This window comes from Cnephaeus nilssonii (assembly GCF_951640355.1).
Source record: "Cnephaeus nilssonii genome assembly, chromosome: 19".
NCBI classification, from domain to species: Eukaryota; Metazoa; Chordata; class Mammalia; order Chiroptera; family Vespertilionidae; genus Cnephaeus; species Cnephaeus nilssonii.
Window position 1 is genome coordinate 28,139,629 of NC_137090.1, and position 21,410 is coordinate 28,161,038.

Genomic DNA, 21,410 nt, shown 5'->3' on the forward strand with positions numbered 1-21,410 from the left:
AAGAATATTACCAGTGGCATACAGGAAGCTTAGCCAATGTGCAGTCAGAAAAGGTGTTTCCTCTATAGTTCACACCAATGGAGGGCTGGGCCCTGCCCAGGCCCCTCCAGCTCCCTCTGATCACCGGCTCAGCCCCTGCCCAGGCCTGCCCAGACCGAAAGCCTCCTGGGCAGGAGCGGACCCCCCAGCTCCCTTCGATCGATGGCAGGGGGTCCGCTCTGGAGGCTTTTGGCCTGGAGCCGGAGCAGACACCCAGCTCCTCGCTTTCGATGGCAGGGGAGCTGGGTGTCTGCTCGTGCACCAGGCCAAAAGCCTCCGGTGGAGCGGACACCCAGCTCCCTGCTTTCGATGGCAGGGGAGCTGGGTGTCTTCTATGGTTCCCTCTTTCGGTGGCAGGGGAGCTGGGTGTCCGTTCGTGCACCAGGCCAAAAGCCTCCGGCGGAGGCTTTTGGGCTGGAGCCAGAGCGGACACCCAGCCCCCCGCTTTCAGTGGCCAGAGAGCTGGGTGTCCACTCCGGCTTCAGGCCAAAAGCCTCTAGCAGAAGCTTTCGGTCTGGTGCCAGAGTGGACCCCAGCTCCCTGCAATCTGACGCAGGGGGTCAGCTCAGGGTGCCTATGTATGCACTTAACCGCCATCTTGGTCGGGTTTATTTGCATACTCACTCTGATTGGATGGTGGCATGGCTTGGCTGGTGGGCGTGGCTGGTGTACGTGGCTTGGGTGTAGTGAAGGTGCAGTCAATTTGCATATTACTGTTTTATTAGGTAGGATATATGTGAAGAAAGCAATGCTTAGCAGGAAACTTGTATTTGTGTACAGCTCAAAGTGATTTTCCTTGTTCTTTCCTTTGATTTTTAAGAAGGTATTTTATACTTCATAAGGCATTCTGTTTGCTTTTTGATGTTCTCATAGTACCTTGCCATGCATTCATTTTAACACCTATCACATGAGGCAGTTATTTGTTTATGTCAGTCTGCCTCATAGCTCCTTGAGGATAGAGGTTATGACTTATTTATCTTTGACTTTCTAGTGTATAGTACCATAATGGCATATAGTAGGTATGAGGAATAACTAAGTAAAAATGTATGAATGTTTTTCAAATTTAGAGAAAGAAAGACTCAAAGAAAAGAGAGATTAAAAAGGAAAAGAAGAATAGGAGGGAGGGAGGGAGGGAGGGAAGGAGGCATTTGCCTTTGCTTTGTCTCTGTCCCCAACACAATGTTTATTTCAACTTTGAAATAAATGTTTACTTACCTTTGAAGTGAATGAAGAGAATATGATGAAGTTAAAAGCAAAATAAAATTCTTGGCTTTTTACAATGGGCTCAATTTGTGGGATAGAGAGTAGTGAATAATTTAAGTAGCCGGAGGCACCAATCTACTGAATAGTGCCTTTTTTTTTAATTTACAATGAAATGATATAGCTCATGTCACAAACATTCAATGAGCATCTACCATGTATGCGCACACACATACAGACAAAAGCCCCTTCCTCTGCCTACCTTCAAGGAACTCATAATCTAAAATAGTTGCAGAAGTGAGTGATTCCACAGAACGTATCAACCCTAAAACTGCATGCAGCTTAAAGTTACCAAAGAAGGGTGTGTTTGATGAAGCATCATGGAGCATTTCCCAGGAAGGAAACACCTGAAATATGATTTGATGGGATACATGTAAGAACCATGAGAGTAGGAAGACTCCGAGTAGTTCAGGTGGGGCCAGGCACAGAAGCATGAATTATAAGAGTATAATTGGGAATCTGCCATCAGACCGATATTACTGGAATGTACATCGAAAGGAGAAAATTATGAGACAGTGAGGCTGGAAAGAAACAAAAAGTTGAGCTTGAACTTCATCCTCTAAGCGGTGGACTAACCAGGGATGTGGCAGGACACAATTACATGTAGGTGTTGCTTCGAAAGCACACTGCGTTCTAGCTGCCATAAATGCTGTTTACAAATTTGGCTGATAATTTATCCTACTCAAATGTTTCTCAAACTTGATCATCCACTAAAAACACCTGGGTGGCTTTTTAAAAAAAATACCCGTGCAAAATATAACACTAAGTCAAGCCAGAATTTGGGCATGGAGCCCAGTCATCCCTATTTTGTATTTCTCCTGAGCAGTCAGGTTTGAGACTCTCTGTGCTAACCCAGTAATGGCAGTTCTTCATTTCAGGGAAAAGATGTGGGGCCCCGTGATGGATTTTAAAACATCAAAAGGACTCTACCTATATCTCAATAATGGCTAACATTAGGAAAGAGCATGAGACTAGGAAATGATTCACCCCAAAAAGAAGGATGCCGCAGGGACGATAGAAAGCTTTGGTGAAAATACAGGTGAACTTGAATACAATAGACGAGTTCCCTGATTTGGCAATGGAGCCTCAATACTTGTGCTGAGCTTGCTGCTCAGCCTGTATCTCTGAACCCCTCTCTCTCTCTTCCTTCTCCTTTAACCTATCTGTGAACTGCCTTCAGTGGGTTTTGAAAGTGGTTATCCTGCTACTGGCTCCTGCTAGTACAGCTATTCCCCGCAAATGTGACCTTCCTCATAAATCCTGGGTCTGTCTTCACAGCATAACGTTGACCCTGAAGTTCAGGCATTGAACTTCTTCACACATTTCTCCACCATGGAACACAGCCAATACAAAAACGCACGCCATGATTTCCAACAAACTATCTGTCTGTCTCCTCAATCAGATGTATGTGCATACATACATCCTTCGGCCGCAGAGACCCCAGCTGACAGTGATCGCAACACTGAAGGTTTCTGGGTTGAGTAAATTCTCTACACAGTAATATGCCACATCTTACACTTGCTTTAACTTCTCACTTTATGTGTTTTCTATCTGGGAAGGATCTCAGCTTTTACAGATCCTTAAAATATCAGGAAGTCCAAAGGAAGAGTTCGTGGCCTTTCTGACCAATCAGCATAATTACAGAAATACAATTAGTATGTGCCGATGGTCTATGTAGCATACTAGCTCTCCACAGGTAGATAAACGGAAAAGTGAACTTGCTATTCCTTACTGAAGAATCACCTTTGCCATTGGCACTATGTAAGTCGATGCACCCATCTTAAATCATCTACTTTAGAATCTAATCATCTCAGTTGCAACCCTGAATGGAAAGATAGTGGAGGTTACTTAACCTCAATAGTAAGTGATGATGGTGTGGATTCCTGACTGTGAAACCTGGGCTTTCTTGAATACTCTAGTGCTGCAGTGAAATGCTTTCCACAACCCACAGTCCCTAGGCTGTTGGCTGGTGGCTTTGACCACTTTTGAGTTTAATGCCTTAAACCAGATGTGCCTGCTGGAGCCCTGGCAGGGAGGGGTCAGGTAGCTCCCAGGGGCAATGCACCTGGGGACACTGTCTTCCCTAGGATGTCAGGTGGCAGTTCCTCTGGAATAAATAAGTTGATAGGACACATTCTTGCCATCAACAATCACAATGCCTGAAGATAGCTACTCAATGCAAAATTGATATAAAATTTTTGTTTGTGGTACCCGCATTAAAAAGTGCCCAAAGGGCCTGGCCCACATAGCTCAGTGGTTGAGCATTGACCTGTGAACCAGGAGGTCCAGGTTTGATTCCAGGTCAGGGCTCATGCCAGGGTTGTGGGCTCGATCCCTGGTAGGGGGCAAGCAGGAGGCAGCTGGTCAATGATTATCTCTCATCATTGATGTTTCTATCTCTCTCTCTCCCTCTCCCTTCTTCTCTGAAATCAATAAAAATATATATTTTATAAAGTTCCTCTCTTCACTCCCCTTCTTTATGTGTCTGTGATGAGCAAATATAGGACCCAAAGACAGAGAGGACACTGTGAGCACCCTTTATGTTCACTGGTCACCTCCATTAGTTCTATAATGGGATGCAGGTGCCAATATGAAAATTTCATTTTACTCTCCCTCCCTCGCCCCCCCCCCGCCCCTTGGTGCATTCTAAATACTACACTTGTCGATGTTGCCCAGTTACAGCTATGACCAATGCTCAGACTCTCCTGTCCACTAATGCATAGAATTCATTTTGGAGGAACATAATAACCTCTATAAATGCAAGGAGCTTGACAACAAAGTAGAAGATGTTAATAAAAGGGGTACAATAATTCTGGAGGAGAAAACATCCTTGTAGCTTACAATCTGGAGTCATTTGACACCTCTGGGTCTTTTCTGGGAAAGACTGTTTAAATGAGACAGTAACAGGAGAATAATGCACAACTTAAAATAAGCAGAGCTCATGCTTCCATGTTGCTGAAAGGCCAGGCTAGACAAAAACTATACAGTTATCATAAAAATTTTATCAAGAAACTGCAGTGTCTTTAATAATTCATTATTTCACCCTCTTTCAAAAACTCCTCTATGTGCTTTTAAAGTGTTGTTTTTATCATCCTGGAAGAATTGGTTTTGGAGAGAAATCTTTCTCTAACTACATGGTGACAAATCTATTATCAAGGAGTCATGATTAGTATAAACTAATTGTATTCCTCCTCTTTATACATCTTTCAATTGATTGTATTAACAAAGGCATCCTCCTTCCTGCCTACATCAGCTTAATGGCATGTTGAGGGAAATACAAAATTGCATATTCAAATCACCCTGAGAAGCTTCAAGGAATTATAATGCATACAATGATGTTTCTTATCAAGTTCTAATATTAATAGGCATGTATCTTATTTCACTAAAAAGAGAATCCTTTCCAACACCTTAATAAATGAAATTCTGCAGATTGCTACATATATATTATATGATCTGCCGAGAATGGGAAAGTCCACCTTAGAAAGCATTTCATTTAAGAATGGTAAAAGTTACGTGATTATCACATTGATCAGGCCAAGCTAGTCATCCCAACCTCAGTGCACAGATGAATGATCAAATGTGGGCATGGCTGTCTGATCATTCTTGGGTGTAGAGAAGTCACTGGCTCTTTGTTAGATATAATTTAATTGCACAAAACATCTACCTAACTGTCACCCTGACTTCAGTGCATCTTGTCAGATTATTCTTGGAGGCATTAGCTAGAACCTGAGTTAGTTGGTGTCAAAAAATGAAGATAAGACTCACAGTGAAGAACAAAAACCCAACAGTTTATTAAATTAGCCTGGCCATCATGGCTCAGTGGTTGAGCATCGATCTATGAACCAGGAGGTGACAGTTCAATTCCCGGGGCACATGCTCAGGTTGTGGGCTTAATCCCCAGGGTAGGGCATGCAGGGGGCAGCCGATCAGTAATTCTCTCTCATCATTGATGTTTCTGTCTCTCTCTCTTCCCTCTTCTTCTCTGAAACCAATAAAAATATATTTTTAAAAATTAGCCCTGGGTGGAGTGACTAATTTGGTTGGAGTGTCATCCCATACACTGAAGGGTGGCAGGTTCGATTCCTAGTCACAGAACATACTCAGATTGCAGGTTCGATGCCTGGTTGGTGTGTGTATAGGAGGCAACTGATTCATGTTTCTCTTGCGTGTATTGATGAACCGGGCAAAGGTGGAGTCCTGTCAGGCAGGGCTTCACACACTGTTTCTAAGATTTAAGGCTTGATTCTAAGAGTAATGGGAAGCTATGAAGGTTTTAATCATGAAAATCATCGAATTTCCAGCCAATAGTTCTCCTTGTTGCAGCAGGCAGAATGAGTTGGAGAGACCAAGTGTTGAAGCTAGGAGAGCCAGTGGGAACCTAACACATTCATTTAGTGAGAAAAAATAGTGGCTTACATAAGCATGTGAAGGTAGTAGAAATGGAGTAAAGAAAATGGAGATGAGGTAGAACTATCTGATTAAATAATGTCAAATTAAATACCAACAGTCAAGGTGCTAGATGACCAATCTATTTAGAACAAGAGCCTAGTTGGTCATGAAGGGACAACTGTAAGTCTCTGGGATCCCCTCGCCTGAAGGACTGGTGAGAACTGGCAGAGATTCCAAAGAATTATCAAGTGGCTGAGACTCAGGACACAAGGCAAGATCCCTGATTTCCATGAAGGGCTAGAAAACAGAGTAAAAACACTGATTTAAAAAGTTGGCTCCTCCAAGGACTTAAAACAAAGAAACAACTTGAGACCTTCTGGGCTGGAGAGCAAGCAAAGTGAATCCCAGATCCACATGCCTGTGGCTAAGAGGGGAGCCAATGGAGAAGAGAAGACACTCAGATGTGCAACCAGACTGCCTGGGTTCAGATCCTGATTCTGTCACTAACTTTGGGCAAGTCATACAGCCACTCTGTGCCTCAGTCTCCTCTGCAAAATCAGGATGAGAACATGTGATCCCTGGGTTTGCTTAAAGGACCAGGCAAGTGAGGAATTTAGAGTATTGCCTGACACAAGTCAAGAGAAGACTCAGTGTTGGCTATTACTAATATTTTGACCCATCAGCTGATCTGAAATTGCTCTGGCTGAATCAGAATGAGCTTATGAGCTCAATAGCACTGAGCTTGAAGTTGGATCTAGCCCTGAGCGGGAGGGTCAAGCCACAGAGATGAAAAGGGGTAGGAACAAAGAACCCAGGTTCAAGAGAGAGAGACCGGCTGTGACGAGCTAAAGGAAGGCGTCAGAGCACTTTGCTTTCTGGGTCTCAGCACTGCCTCTGTTTGGGGGACAGTAGGTAATAAGGGGCCAGTCAATGAGATGAATCAGTGGTTTGGAGACTATGGGAATAAGGAAATAGACTAATGAAGGGAAGTGGTCAGATGGTTTTTATATTCTTTCGCATGAAAAAAATATTTTAATCTCTTGTAGGAATAGGTTTTATTGCATCATGTTCCAAGTTTCAAAACACTTCCAATTATCTTGTATTTTTTTTTGCAGACAATAAAGCTCAAGATCTCAAGCTCATTTTTAAAAATACAATTTTAATCCATTGGAAGTATTTTTGCAAAGTGCATGTCAGGGGGCAAATTAGCCGAGGAAGAATGATTTTAGAAAAAGAGATACAGTTTTTATTTAAAAGAAGAAAATAAAAAGGATTTGATTGGATCTTCCCATTCTAGAAACAGAAAACCAAATTTTCTCGCCATTTCCCTGAAGAACATTTTCTTGCTTTAATATACTTAAAAATTTAGCATTTGGTATGTGGCTGGCTTTGCAGTACTAAATAATGCTTATTATTGTTTGGAAATGTTAATTAAAATGACAACATTTTCTACAAATCTCAGCAAGAGACATTTATATCTACCTTGTAGCTGCAGTTTGTCTTTTGCTTAAGATTCAGAGATAATATCTGGGTGGCATTAAGCTGGATCCATCAACACTCTTGTCACATTAGATGGCTTTGGGGGCTGGTAATAGGCCTCTGAGCCATCCACCTCAGGGTCACTAGTTCAGATGCGGCTCAGACTAAGAGTGAACGAGAATCATTATTCTCCCGGTGCTATGAAGAACTTTCTCCAGGATAAACCTGCAGCGTCTGGCTAATTTCTGGGACAAAGAGAATCTAATTACAGGGCAGTATTGCATTAGTTAGCTCTATTGTAAAACAATAAAAATAGCTCTTTGGAAGTGATACAAAGGAAATACATGCCTGTTGTGTGTGTTTTGTTTGTTTGTTGGTTTTTGGGGGGTGTTTTTTTTTTTTTAAGTAATGAAACCTAATCTGTTGGCATTTCCAGGTTAGCATAAAGCAGAGAATCCAAGAGAAAAAGAGGCACTGGCCTTATGCTTAGTAAACTACTTTATCTCCTCCACTGCTACAGACAACACACTAGGTAGGAAAAGACACATTGAAACAGTTCAAGCAGTACTGGTTAAGAATCAGTGTTCCTCACCTGATCTGGAAAACTGTGTCCAATGGGATCATGGCAGAAAGGAAATAAGTTTCACCCCATATAATTACTGCAAGGTCTTTGACATTTGCTCACCTATAAAATGAAAAGAAGAAGAAGAATGGCACCAGCTCTTAGGTTTGTTCTGACTATTACATAAAATGATGCCTGCAAAATCTTAGCATATCGCCTGTCTCAATAGATGAGGAGGAGGAAGAGGAGAAGGGGGGACAGGAGGAGGAAGAGAAAGAAGGAGAGAAGGAAGACAACTGAATGTATTTGACCTACTAGGTTGGTTTGTGCACGTGTGGTAGGAAAATTGGTAAGGCTAACTACACGGTGAGGCAGTCCTAGAACATTAGGCAGTCAACAATACATTACAGACATTTTGCAGGAAAGCACATGAAGGCCTATCTCACAAGTTGTCCTACAGTCATCTTGCAGCCACTCAGTTGTTAATTTCCTAGTGAACAACCCCCTTCTCAGAAAGCACAGCCGATATCCACTATGTTTGCACACACAGGGTGCTAGGTGTGGCGCATCCCTTGGCGTTCCGAGGTCAGTGCATTAAACAGAAAGAGCACGAAGTTCTTGGTCAAAAAGCCAGCCTTGAATTCCACTGTGCTACTAGTTACAACCATTTTGGGGTTCAATTATGTAATACTTAAGATGACAATATGGTTGTGATTACTTACTACACACCAGTGCAAATATGCTAAATTTTTAAACGTCTTCCCTTTAAAATAATGTCTGGTAAACTGTCAATTCAGGAGTCCATATTTCCATATTCAAAGATTGAGGGACATAATGTGAAGGAATGAAGGGAAGAATATAAGAAAATCAGTTATGATTATAGTAAATGTTGGCATTTGGCATTCAGGGATAGTAAGAAAAGACCTGAAATTTCTTCCAGTTCATTCCTCTAGTATCTTAGGTGGAGCTCTCTCAGGAGCTGACCCTGAATCAAGATTTCTGGAGCAGACATTTTGTAAAGCAAATGTGCCTAGGAGAAAGCTAATAAGAGAGCAGGGAAGGTGGGACAGGTAAAGGGAAGAGGCCAAATCAGAGTTCAATTTCGGGAAAAGCACTCTGCCTATGCCTTCAGGGAGCTCCAGAGAACTCTGTCTGATGATGAAAATGTCCTATATCAGCACTTGAATGAATGAACATTTGAAATGTGGCTAATGCAATTGAGGAAGTAAATTTTTAATTTTATTTAAATTTAAGTAGTACCCATAAGTACTGGGAAGGTCATAGCTAGAGCATATATTATACCTCTGAGTTTATTATACTGCCTCAAGACAAAGAAATTGAGCTTTTGTGTTTCTGTACTAGTTAGTCATTGGCTATCACCCCACCCAACATAAAGACCAAGTCACTCCAGCTGTCCCTTTGGTAGATGTTTTAAGTGTCCAAGGGCAAATTTCAGGTGAAAGCAATTAGCCACAAAACATGCAGAAACTGGAGGATGGACATGCAAGACTGAGGAAGTGATTTAAAGCAATCTCGGTAGGGCAGAGTCTGCTAGCAGAGTCTGCTATACCCGGTGATCATTCAAATTATTTCTCTCAGACAATCATCCACCTTAGGATTTAATTGCTGAAGACAGTTCTCCCAAGTGACTTACCAGTAACTTTGGGCCAGTGCATTTCTTACAGGTTTCTTGACTCTACAACTCTAGTCCCACACTAAGTAAGTTACTCTTTAATTGAGTCCATTGATGCATGAGGGGTGACATTAAATTATTCTGCCCAGAGAGTGTAAATACACTGGCAATTGACCAGGATCCAAGAGAGTACCAAAGAACATCCTTATTCTGCTAGGAAAAGTCAGATGCCTGCCTAACTTGAACTTTGAGAAGTTATAGAGCCTTACCCAAACTGATCAGATGCTTTTAATTTCAGAAATCTGGGACATTCCTTTCAGTTCCTAAGTCTTACCTAGAATGCTGGAGGTAGGTATGCAATTTGGTGCCCCTCTCGGGGACTTGTTTCTTGGAGCAAAAAGCTGACTACACTGATCATTAGACTCAAAGCATATGCTGGGCTAGAAGTGCTTTTCTTTTTTAAGAATTTTGGAAAGGAAAAAAATAAAATTTTGAGTTCTTAGCAAAATTCATGTCCATACCATTTGTGATGCAAGCAAGAATCCTGTTGTTAAAAATTTCAAGTAGGTTCTAGTTATATTTTTAAAAAAAGAAGTTGAACATTGAGAGGTTAAACTGTTAAGCTAATTGGAATGTGGCTCATTTGTTTTCCAAAGTAATCATCATTTTGTTGTTAATGTAGCTATTTAGAGCTGATGACCGTTTGTACTTCCCATTAGGCCTACAATGACAGGTAATCATGTCATGTCCATAAAAAATGTTATCCTAGGTGCCTGGTTCCTACATTGTCCCACTGATTGATAGTCTTTATATCTCATCTGGAACAGTAGTATTAGAGATGTAGAAATTAAAAGGAAAAATTAATTCCAACTTGGAAAAAAATCCAAACTTTCTAAAATTTTCATGTTATGCTCACATTCAACCCTCACAAAACTCATAACATAATCATCTTTAATTATCTGGCCTTTAGCCTCCTCCTCTAGAAAAGAGAATGGATGTATGATCTCTCCCTGGGAGAATTTTCTGTACTATTTTGTACTTTAAGTGAAAATACACTGAGCTGGTAGTCAGAAGACCTAAATTAAAGTCCCAATTCCATGCTATAGTTGGTACATACCTTGGGTTAGAACCCAGGTATTTGATCTCCCAATCCATGGTAGTTTCCATTTTATTACTCTGCATGAGACAAAAAGGGGTGAATGTAGAGAGGACCAGGGAAATAAGTATAGACTTCTATCTGCTCCCGATTTGTGATCTGGTTTCCAAACTCAATTCTTCATACAAACCATGTAAATTAGGCTCCTTTCTGTTTCAAGATAAAAATTTAAATGCAATAAAGGACATTTATTGGCTGATATAAGTGCAAAGCCTAGAGATGGTTCTTATTTCAGACATAGCTGGATTTAGGAGCTCAAATAATGTCACCAGAACCTGGCATCTTGCCATTCTGAGCCTGTACCTTCCTTTGTTTGGGGATTTATTTCCAGGCTCTCTGGGGAGGTGCCTGGTAGCTGCAAACTCACTTCCCCATAAAGAGATGTTCAGTGAAAAAGACATTCTAATTCTGTAAGTTTCCACATGGATTCTGAGAACCTCCCAGTGTGGGCCTGAACTAATCACTCTACGCAGCAAAATGCAACCTCTGATTGGCTGGGCCTAATTGCAGGCTTTATTGCTAAAAGGAAATAAAATTAATCTATATAGGCGAGCAAAAAAAAAAAAAAAAAGGACAAATGCTATAGAATGGTTATGAGCTTAGGCAACTTTCTTCATCTGAAGAATAAGGATAATAATATTCCTCTCAAGAACATTATGAGAACAAGCAAAATAATATTTATTAAGAACCTCATATTCTGCTAGGAACACTGGAAAAACACAATAATTACTAATTTTCCATACAAATAAACCAATTCTAGAGCATTAAGATAGTTTCTCAAAATACCCATGACTGAGATTTCCAAAGCTCTCCTACTAAAAAATAAATAAAATGGAGTATTACTACTATCTCTATATAGGAAATACAGTAAACCTTATATACCCAGGAAAACTAATCTCCCTTGCCCCATATTAGTTATATATATTTTGCCTAATAAGTCATCACAAATGTAGTAGTTTAAAACAATACATGTTTATTCCGTGGGTCCAAAGTCCAGACATGGCCCTGGCTGGTTTGGCTCAGTGGATCATTGGCCTGCGGACTGAAGGATCCCAGGTTCGATTCCAGTCAAGGGCACATGTCCAGGTTGTGGGCTCGATCTCCAGTAGGGGGCGTGCAGGAGGCAGCCAATCAATGATTCTCTCTCATCATTGATGTTTCTGTCTCTCTCTCCCTCTCCCTTCCTCTCTGAAATCAATAAAAATATATTTTTAAACATTTTTTAGAAGTCCAGGCATGACTTGGTTGGTTTCTATGCTTAAGGACTCACATGAGTGCAATCAATGGGTCAGGTGGACCTTTTTCTCACCTCAGTATTCAATTAGGAAAGAATCCACTCCTAAGCTCATTTAGGTTGTTGCAAAATTTATTTCATGGTTGCTGTATGACCAAGGGACCCCCGTTTCTTACTCGCTGTCGGCTGGAGGCCACCCTTGGGTCCTAGATGCTGCCCCCAGTTTCCTGCCCCATGGTCCTCTCCATAGGCAGCTCACAATAGGGCTGCTGGCGTCTTCTAGGCCAGTGTTGGCAAACTGCGGCTCGCGAGCCACATGCGGTTCTTTGGCCCCTTGAGTGTGGCTCGTCCACAAAATACCACGGCCTGGGCAAGTCTATTTTGAAGAAGTGGCATTAGAAGAAGTTTAAGTTTAAAAAATTTGGCTCTCAAAAGAAATTTCAATCGTTGTACTGTTGATATTTGGCTCTGTTGACTGATGAGTTTGCCGACCACTGGTCTAGGCCAACAGGAGAATCTCTTTCTCTTCAGCTAAGACACATACAACCAAACCTAATCCAGGGGGTGAGATCTCATGACCTTTATCTTTTCTATTCTACTGGTTAGAAGCAAGCTGCAGGTTCTAGTCACGCTCAGGTTAAAGGGGCTATTCAAGGGCATGACTCAAGTATCCACAATACTTCCCCATTGCAACACTGGGAATTTTAAAAAGTATATCAAATACATTAACCTCTTGAGTCCTCAGTGAAAATACAGTAAATTAGCTAAAGAGGGAATTGTTATTCGCATTCAAGAAAAAGAAAACTGAGGGTAAGCAAGTCTAAACCACATGTCTAAAATGCATAGGTAATTAGTAGCAAAGCAGAACACCCACGACTTTTGGAGTTTTAGTCTTCTTTCTGCTACGTCAGTCACTCCAGAGCCACCTTCACAAAATCTTCCTATCTGCAGGCTGACCGGATGTTACATAGGTAGTCATTTTAAAAGTAAATAGCTCATTTTCTTTATTTAAATACTTTGATTGTAATAACACTCTATTGGTATTGCACATGAAAGACCAGTATCAGTTGCCAGAAATAGAAGAAAGCCAAAGATGAATACACAGATAAAAAATTAATAGTATTTGTGTCCGACTTAAATTCATATTGCATGTCACTCATGTATGTCACACAGGAGAACAATCAAGAATAGATATGTTGCCCTAACTGGTTTGGCTCAGTGGATAGAGCGTCGGCCTGCAGACTGAAGGGTCCCATGTTCGATTCCAGTCAAGGGCATGTACCTTGGTTGCGGGCACATCCCCAGTGGGGGGTGAGCAGGAGGTAGCTGATCGATGTTTCCAACTCTCTATCCCTCTCCATTCCTCTCTGTAAAAAATCAATAAAATATATTTTTTAAAAAGGAATAGATATGTAGAAAAAAGCCACAAAAGGAACTCTTCCTCCTGTTTCTAATTATAGCTTACAAGGAGGAATTTGGGGTGTGTGGCAATGTGTTCCTGCTCCCCAAGGAAGAGATGTTCTCTGTAAGGTGGCAAGGAGCCCAGCAAGTGCTCTGGACACACGTGTGGCTGCCTTGGAGAGCAATAGTACTGTCTCTCCTCAGGCACTGCTGTGACTTTGAGTGAGGAAGAAGTAACAGGGGAAAAAATGCAATTAGCAAATACATTAGCTCCAACACACTTAAGCGTATCTCCCTCCCTTACTATCTCCAAAGTTCTACAGAGCTGAGTGTCTATTTTGCCTAGCAAGCAATGCATTCATTTGATGGTTTCCTCCTCTCCCCCCTCCCCGCGCCACCCCTTTTTCCTTCAACCCCTTTCTCATGATTCCCTCAAGGCGCTAGCATTCACAGATTTGGAAATTGGCAGGAAGAATCCTCATCCTTATTCTGTTTCTTCCCACCCCCTTTCCACATATGATTTGTCCCAATGCCCCACCTCTCTAGAGATGGCTCTATTTCTGTTCAAATTCTCTTTAAAAAGCTTCCATAACACTCCTTCATGTCATTCGTTTTTAGTGCTGCTTTTTAATGCAGACTCCCACAACGGTGTTTATTACTGAAATTTTATTCCATCAGGCTCACCCTGGACTCCTAGGAATATGCTTCCCTAAGCAAGCATACAGACTTCAAGTTCATATTTTGTCACAACAAATGGGACAGATGTGCTAATTCTATTCTCTTATCTTCACTGACGGGAAGTGAGGTTCATAAAAAATAAATAAAATATGCACAAATAGGGACGGAACAAATATGCTGCTTATGTATAATAAGCACGTTTGAATAATTAACCAACCCCAGCTAGCTTCTGCATAATTCTCTTAGCCACTGAAGAACAGGGAAAGAGACATTTGCCTGGGTTCAAAGAAAAAGCAGGAACCCCACAACATCAGTGCTTTCTACAACCTCAAGATGGGCCACGCAAATAAAAAGTAACAACAACTGACATTTGCATTGAAATGCTCCTCTGCACTCACGCCATGCTTTTGTCTGACCTTGGAATAACCCTGATATGTATTTGCTCCACCCATAACCCCTGAAATAAATCAAATCCTCCATGGAAACCAGCCAAGAGAATGGCTTCTGGATGATTAGCTGCCACTACTAAGAATCTTCCTATTTGCCTATCGGATCTATTGCTTTTCTCTGACATCATCTTGGATTGCTATTTTTTTAAAATCCCAGACCCTCCTGTTTACTTCTGAAGCACCTGTTTATTTCAACGACCCATATAGATTTTCTTTTCTGCTTTTCTGCTCCCGCCCCCAAATTGCAGCTCTGTACACTCCTTTGATTTTTATGAATTCAGACTCTGGCAAGACTCACAGCCTGCTTTAGCCTTAACTCTATGGGACTGGGAGACTAGACTAAATGTCATGGTTGCTCTCTGGAAGCATCAGAGCTTGTGGGTAGACATAAGGATGCTTATAATCATGACTTGAGCATAGTTACTGTGGATGCTGAGATCGAGCCTCAGTCTATAGGAGTTGGTGGTTGAGGAAGGACAGAAACACAGATCATCAGAAGTAAGGAAGTCCAGGGCTAGCTCCTCAGGGGTTGACAAATAATTCGTTGAGATCTTGAAGTCACTGAAGTTGGGAAGGAATTAGGGATAGAGAGGAAGACAATGAGGCAAGTACAAAGGTGTAAATGAATAAGGTTACTAGATAAAAGCAAAGAGGGAGGCTACCAAATGTTAAATTGTAATGGCACAAGCTTCCCAAAAACTGAGTTTTGATGGAGGTAAATATAATAAAAATAATAATAATAATAATAAGTAGCCTAAAAGCAGCAGAGAGAAAACCCTACAGGCCATGAGGTATGTGGAATATGAAACAAAAATCAGCTTAAATTCAAGGGTACTGCAGGAGACATCCATATATCTGTTAGGCTCATTCTGAGAGGTGGTTGAGAACATAAGAAAGATTGTTGAACTTAGGGTAAATATTTAGGAGTGCTTTAAAGACGGGTGGGGAACATCTGGCCTGGGGACTATATGAGGCCCTCAAAATCATTTGCTCTGGCCCTGCCAAGGCATTAGGGGTGGATTAATTAAATGTCTGACCAAATACAGCAGGCTAATTATTAAGTTGATAATTTTGTAGGGCCCGCCAATGATGTCATAAATATCCAAATGGCCCTTGCAGGTAAAAGGTTCCCCACCCCTGCTTTAAAGGGACTTAGAGATTAAGATTACAGTGTTATAAGTTTAAGACACGGTAACGGGGGGTGGGGTCTTAGGCTTCTGGAGATGGTTGAAGCTAAACTGGATGAGGTAGATGAAAGTAGACCTCCGGATAACTTAGAGCCTTGCCACAGAGTGTGGTCCAGGGGCCACCAGCATCTGTACCAGCTGGGAGCTTGATGAAAATGCAGAGCGTCAGGTCCTACTCCAGAACTTCTGAATCAGTGAGCAGACATCTCTGAAAATATAGTTTTGGTGACACAGAGAAGGAAAGTGGGAAATGCAGGGACCAAGCTTCTTCTCTTCCTTAGCTAAATTAAGTCAGGGTTCCAGATAGACATGAAATTTAACTCAGACAATTCAAATGAGAAGACTTTAATGAAGGGACTACTTAGAGAAGTGTGGATAGAGTTAAAGGATCCAAAAGGAATGATGAAACTCCCAGAGCTGAGAGAGGGTTGGACGCCCTGCAGCTAAAGGGATAAAGAGAGGAGACCGTGGCTATGGAGCGGCAGCTAAAAGCTAGACCTGGGGATTGTAATCTTTGAGAGTTTCAGCTCCTGCCAGAAACATAGAAGTAACCTAAGCTCACTCCCCTCCTGACCTTTGATAGCATACAGGTCATTTCTACTGGTCAAACCTAATTGAAAACTAGTCAGCAAGAGAGTGCAGGTGATACATCCACTGAGGTCAGCCTTCCTCCTAGCCAAGAGTAAGACCAGGAACGATGAAGAATAGACAGGGGCTGGCACCCTGAGAATGGCCAGCAGAGTCACCCTGTGCCCCCAACAGCACTTGCCAGCTCTCTCCTCTCTCCTTTATTGTAAGGAGTAAGTCAGACTCAGGCTCCCAGAAAAACCCATACTATGAACAAAATGCTCGCATTCTGGCATTCTGGCAGTTAGCCTGTTGAATTTCAGGAAAAGAGTATCTTTATTTCTGTCCCCACATTCTGAAATCTTTGAGGGTGTTCTTTTTGGTTTTTTAAATATATTTGTATTGATTTCAGAGAGAGAAAAGGAGAGGGAGAGAGAGAAACATCAATGGTGAGAGAGCATCATTGATCAGCTGCCTCCTGCATGCCCCACACTGGGGATCAAGCCCGAAAGCCGGGCATGTGCTGTGACTGGGAATCGAACCATGACCTCCTGGTTCATAGGTCAACACTCAACCACTGAGCCATGCTGGCTGGGTGAGGGTGTTCTTTTATAAAAGAACTATGTAGTGCCTATTAGTAACATTCACAGAAGCCGAGTGAATGTTACTTATAAGAATAAATGAATAAACATGGCCATGCTAATTCTCCAGTTTTCATTTTTTAGTGCCTTAATAGCTCATTGTAATTCTCATGAAATATAGATGAATATAGATGTCTTAGTCCATGATTTTTGCTTGGGTTCCTTCCCACAATTCACTCATCTATAAATAGGACTCCATGCTGAAGTTGATGAATTATCTTCTGTGAATAGTTGAGATTAATAAGAACTCAAAGGCAGTTTTTTTGTTGTTGTTGTTGTTTTGTTTTGTTTTTATACAATAGCTGTTTGTAGTATATAGCCCATTGGGAAAGAAGATGTTGAAACTCTCTCTACATTATTAACATAGACCTGTGGCTGTCCAATGGAACTTTTTACAGTGATGGAGAAGCTCGGCACCTGTACTGTCCATTATGGTACCCATTAGCCACACGTGGCTATTCATCGTGTGAAATGTGGCCAGTGCATCTCAGAAATTTAATTTTTTTTAACTTTATTGACTTTTCATGAATTTTAATAGCCACCTGGGTCAGTGGCTACCACATCAGACTGTTCAAATATGGACAAAGCATAACCTAGGTAACAGTGAATGTCAGATTCTTATTTGCTCAGAAATAGAGAAAATGATGTGCTAACATATGATTTAGATTCAAGTCACTATTTTGTGTTGCTGTTTAAAATCAGAACAGCATGACTTGTTAAAAGCAAAATGTGCATTAGCTTCAACCCCATGCAGACATGGGATTGTCCCTCACCTATCTGAGTGAGGAGGAATTTGCTAAATTGGAGAGAGTGATTGTGTATGATCCACTCTGCTCTACCCTTTTTCTACTTGAGGGCACTCTCTTACCATTTCCTAGAAATCATATGATTCTCTCTCTAGACCTCCTACTTTCAAATCAGGTGGAAATGGATTTAAATCTCAGCTCTGCCATTTAACATTGTGTTCATTTGGCAGATTACTCCACCTTCTTGACACCAAAATTTCTGGCTCCAGTTAATGGTAGGCACATTGAGTTGAACTGAACTAGTAGCTATAAAGGACTTTTAAAAATATCCTTAGCCTGATATTTGTCCTGTGGTACATAAATCCATGGAAGGATTTTTGACATCTGTTTTGAAGGCCATGCCCTTAAACTACTTTTTCCTAAAGGTTGATATTGTCATTCAGATTTGGCTTTTTCTATATTGTCTGATCATGCTTTTCTGGAATCTTCCTATCCCCTTCCATTTCTACTTGCTACGAGCCAATTCTTTCGCCAACCTATATCTTCTTTCCTCAATCTCAAACTAAATGCAAAAAAAAAAAACCAAACAAACAGAAAAACACACTACTAGCATGTTGTTTTGCATCCCTGTTCTCCCAGAGCCATGTAGTTCATCAAGTATGCCATCTCCCCTCCGAGTTACTGCAGAGGACAGTTTTACCAAATATTTTGTCATTGCATAACAAGGATTGCTATACTCCAGCTGTTTTCTTAGTGCCCTTGCCCTCTATAATTTTATTTTTTTTCTGTGACCACATCACACCACCAGTGCCAATTTTATAATTAATTAGGACAGACTAGATATACTGCATTACGAATTAACCTCTATATGCCAGTTCCCTAACACAACAAGGGTCCCTTTCCTCTGCAGCCTCACGGCCAACAAAGTTTGGCAGGGAGGCATGCTCCACAGGGTCCCTCAGGGATCCACGCTGAGTGAAGCTGCGCCATCCGCAATCCAACTTGTCGCCGCCACAGGGAAGGAAATGCCTGGAGAACCCACCCTGTTTTATGTGCTTTAGCCTGGAAGCACTACACATCACTTTAGCTCAGAACAAGTTATGTGCACCTGCCCAAATGCATGGGTGCTGGGATACACAGGAGAGGGGTTCAATGTTCAGTGAGTGTCTCTATTTCTGCCACATGTGCCTTCTTCTAAAAATCCAGGGTCGGGTCTCTTACTTGAATTGTTTTAGTGCCCACCAGGAAAACAACATCCACAGAAGTTTTCCCCACTGGCCCCCCACAAAGGGAATGCCTGAGGTCTGCAACCTGAAAGCTTGCTTGAAGTCGTGTATGAGAGCAGATCTGATTCCTCCTGCAGGGAAAGATGCCTCCATAAAAATGAGTGGTTGTGCCTAGACCGTCACTATAGTTTAGATCCACTTGAATACCTCCCCTGACATTTTGAAGAATTCCACCCTTTAAAAGCTGCTATATTTACTAACATTCCCACCCCCTGGGAATCGGATCCTCTTGTTTATTAGAGCTACTAAAATGAAAGTTTGCCACCTGATTAATTTTAAGAGTTTAGCCAGAAACCTGTGGATAATGTATATTGGCTGCCACGCTTGAAATAAATTCTGTTGGCTCTGCTGCAAAGATTTGGGCGCAAATAAAGTCCGCCCTTTGCGGAAGAAGCACAGAGGGGCTGGAGGGATGAAATTTCAAAACAAGTGCGAAGCAAAAGACTGTTTTGTCTTTCTTTTGACTTTGCGCTGCTGCTGGGATCTGATGAACCCTTTCAGCAATACTTTCCTAGACCTCAGGTTTTAGTTTAGCATTACCGTTAAGGAACAAATGCACGCCTTTTGTGTATAGCCGGACCCTATTCAAAGCCAGACAGACTTCTGAGGTGGCTTGTGAAGCCAGCTGTAGGTTGTTGTGTTTTTCAAAAGCTCTGGTGAACGAAACAGCATCTTAAGCGCTGGGAGTTTACCAGGGGAGATTTGTATTGAAAGGGATCTCACTGGAAGGTGATTTATTCACATCCCACCGTAGGTTTTCCATGCTCGCTCTGCTTCCAGACCTGCTACATAATTGTCAGGAGCTGGCGCAAAATAAAAATGCCAGGTCCCTGGTTCAAAAATCAAAGAAAAGGTGTCATTAGAAGTATTACAATGTAAAGCTTGCTTTCCCTTTTCTGTGTGGTCTCTCATGAGGGGTTTTCTCGTGATGTTTTTATTTTTCTATTTAACTCTCAGTGAGGAGAACGAAAATTTTGTATTGCTAGCATGGGGCTTACCACCCATCTTTATATCGCACAGTGCCACGTTGATATGAAATCATCAGGGCATTTCACGTATATGCACAATTACTTAAATTGCACAACTCTTACTTTGTGGCTTATCCTCAGAGAGGGCCTGGTGCTGGCGGGAGGGAAGAACACACGCAGACTCAGGACGGCTGGAAGGAGGAACAGAAGATGCTCCCAGGTATGCAGCAGGCCGGGGAAGCACCCCTTCCGGCCCAGGAATACTGTGGGGTGCGCCAGACCCTCCCAGGCACCCAGGCTCTGCCAGGTGGCACGGGCCCCATGCACACCTACTCTGCTGTAACAGCTGCCTGAGCTGTTTACTGTGTACCGGCCAGAAGAGCATCTGGGGAAGTCAAGCCAGGTATCTGCCTTTCCCACATGCCCACCTCCCCAGCCTGCTGTGTATGGGCAACCCCCAAAAGTATTGCGACCTGCACACCTGGATGCCCTTGCTCCCTGGATTGGGGTCAGGTTAGAGCCTCTCCGCCTATTCACTGCTGAGTTATCAGGCAGGGACCCTAACGGCTAAGCCCCGCCACTGTCCCTAGTGGCCACTGAGCGTCTGTGACTAACTCCCAACTTTCCACCTCTGCTCAGGTCCCCACCAGGGGCCAAAGGTGGCATTGAGACCAGGGTAGGAGATGGGAGGCCAGGCGGGCCAGGGCACCAGGAGAAGGGGAGCAGGCCGCTGAGAAGTTGTCCTGGAGAGGCAGTGGGAGGCAGCAGAATGTGAGCTGAGACACGGTTCAGGCTCATGTCCTATTATTCCAATGGATTTTGTTTTCAAAAGACAAATTCAAGGGTAAAATGATGACGAAGTGTAAGGAAGCAGCTGCAGAACATTGAACTCCATGCACAGGTCCTTCTGAGGCAGGGCTCTGTGCCACTCCTCGAGCAACACAGAGTGTGGCTTTCTTCTTAGGAAATGATCGGCTTGCCATCGTTCCGTGCTGCTAGCGTGGTGGCCCGACTACTGACCTGACAGTGTGATATTGTGTATATTGGGATTTATTAAAGATAAAGAGATTTTATCAAATGAATTGTCTTTAAGAAAATCCACCACAGGAAAATAACCCACTCTATACATCTTCAGATAAAGGACAGAGCATCAGTTACCAGCTCGTTTGGAATTATATTTGTTCCAGCCTGTGCTGTACTGATCAGGATAGATAAGTTTATGCTGCAATTAAAAATTAAAAATTCAGTGGTATGACACCAAAAGGTGGATTTCTTACTTTGTCAGGAGCGAGCAAGGGGCTCTCATCCACATCGTACTCAGGGATCCTGATCACCGCGACAGAAGAGAGGACTGGCGGGCTGTGCATCCATGTTAGAATCATCCAACTCAGAAGCTGCCCAGCTACTTCTGTTTATAGCACATCAGCTAGAATTTGTTAGGATCAGTATAGTAGCTCTACCTAACTAAAAGAGGCCAGGGACATGTAGAGAATCCAATTGGTGAACAGAATTTGTCTCTGCTGCCCATGGTTTTCAGAGTATTTGATGTGATCTAATTTCAGATAAACTAATTGTATTCATTGCTGAAGTTAGTCCCTTTTCTGTCTCTCTCACCTCTCTCTTCTCTCTTCCCTCTCTGTCTCTCCCTCTCTCTCTCTCATCCTCACCATGTGACTAACTATTGAATGATATCCTACTATGCTGAACCAAAGTTACTTCAGTGTGAACAGGGATA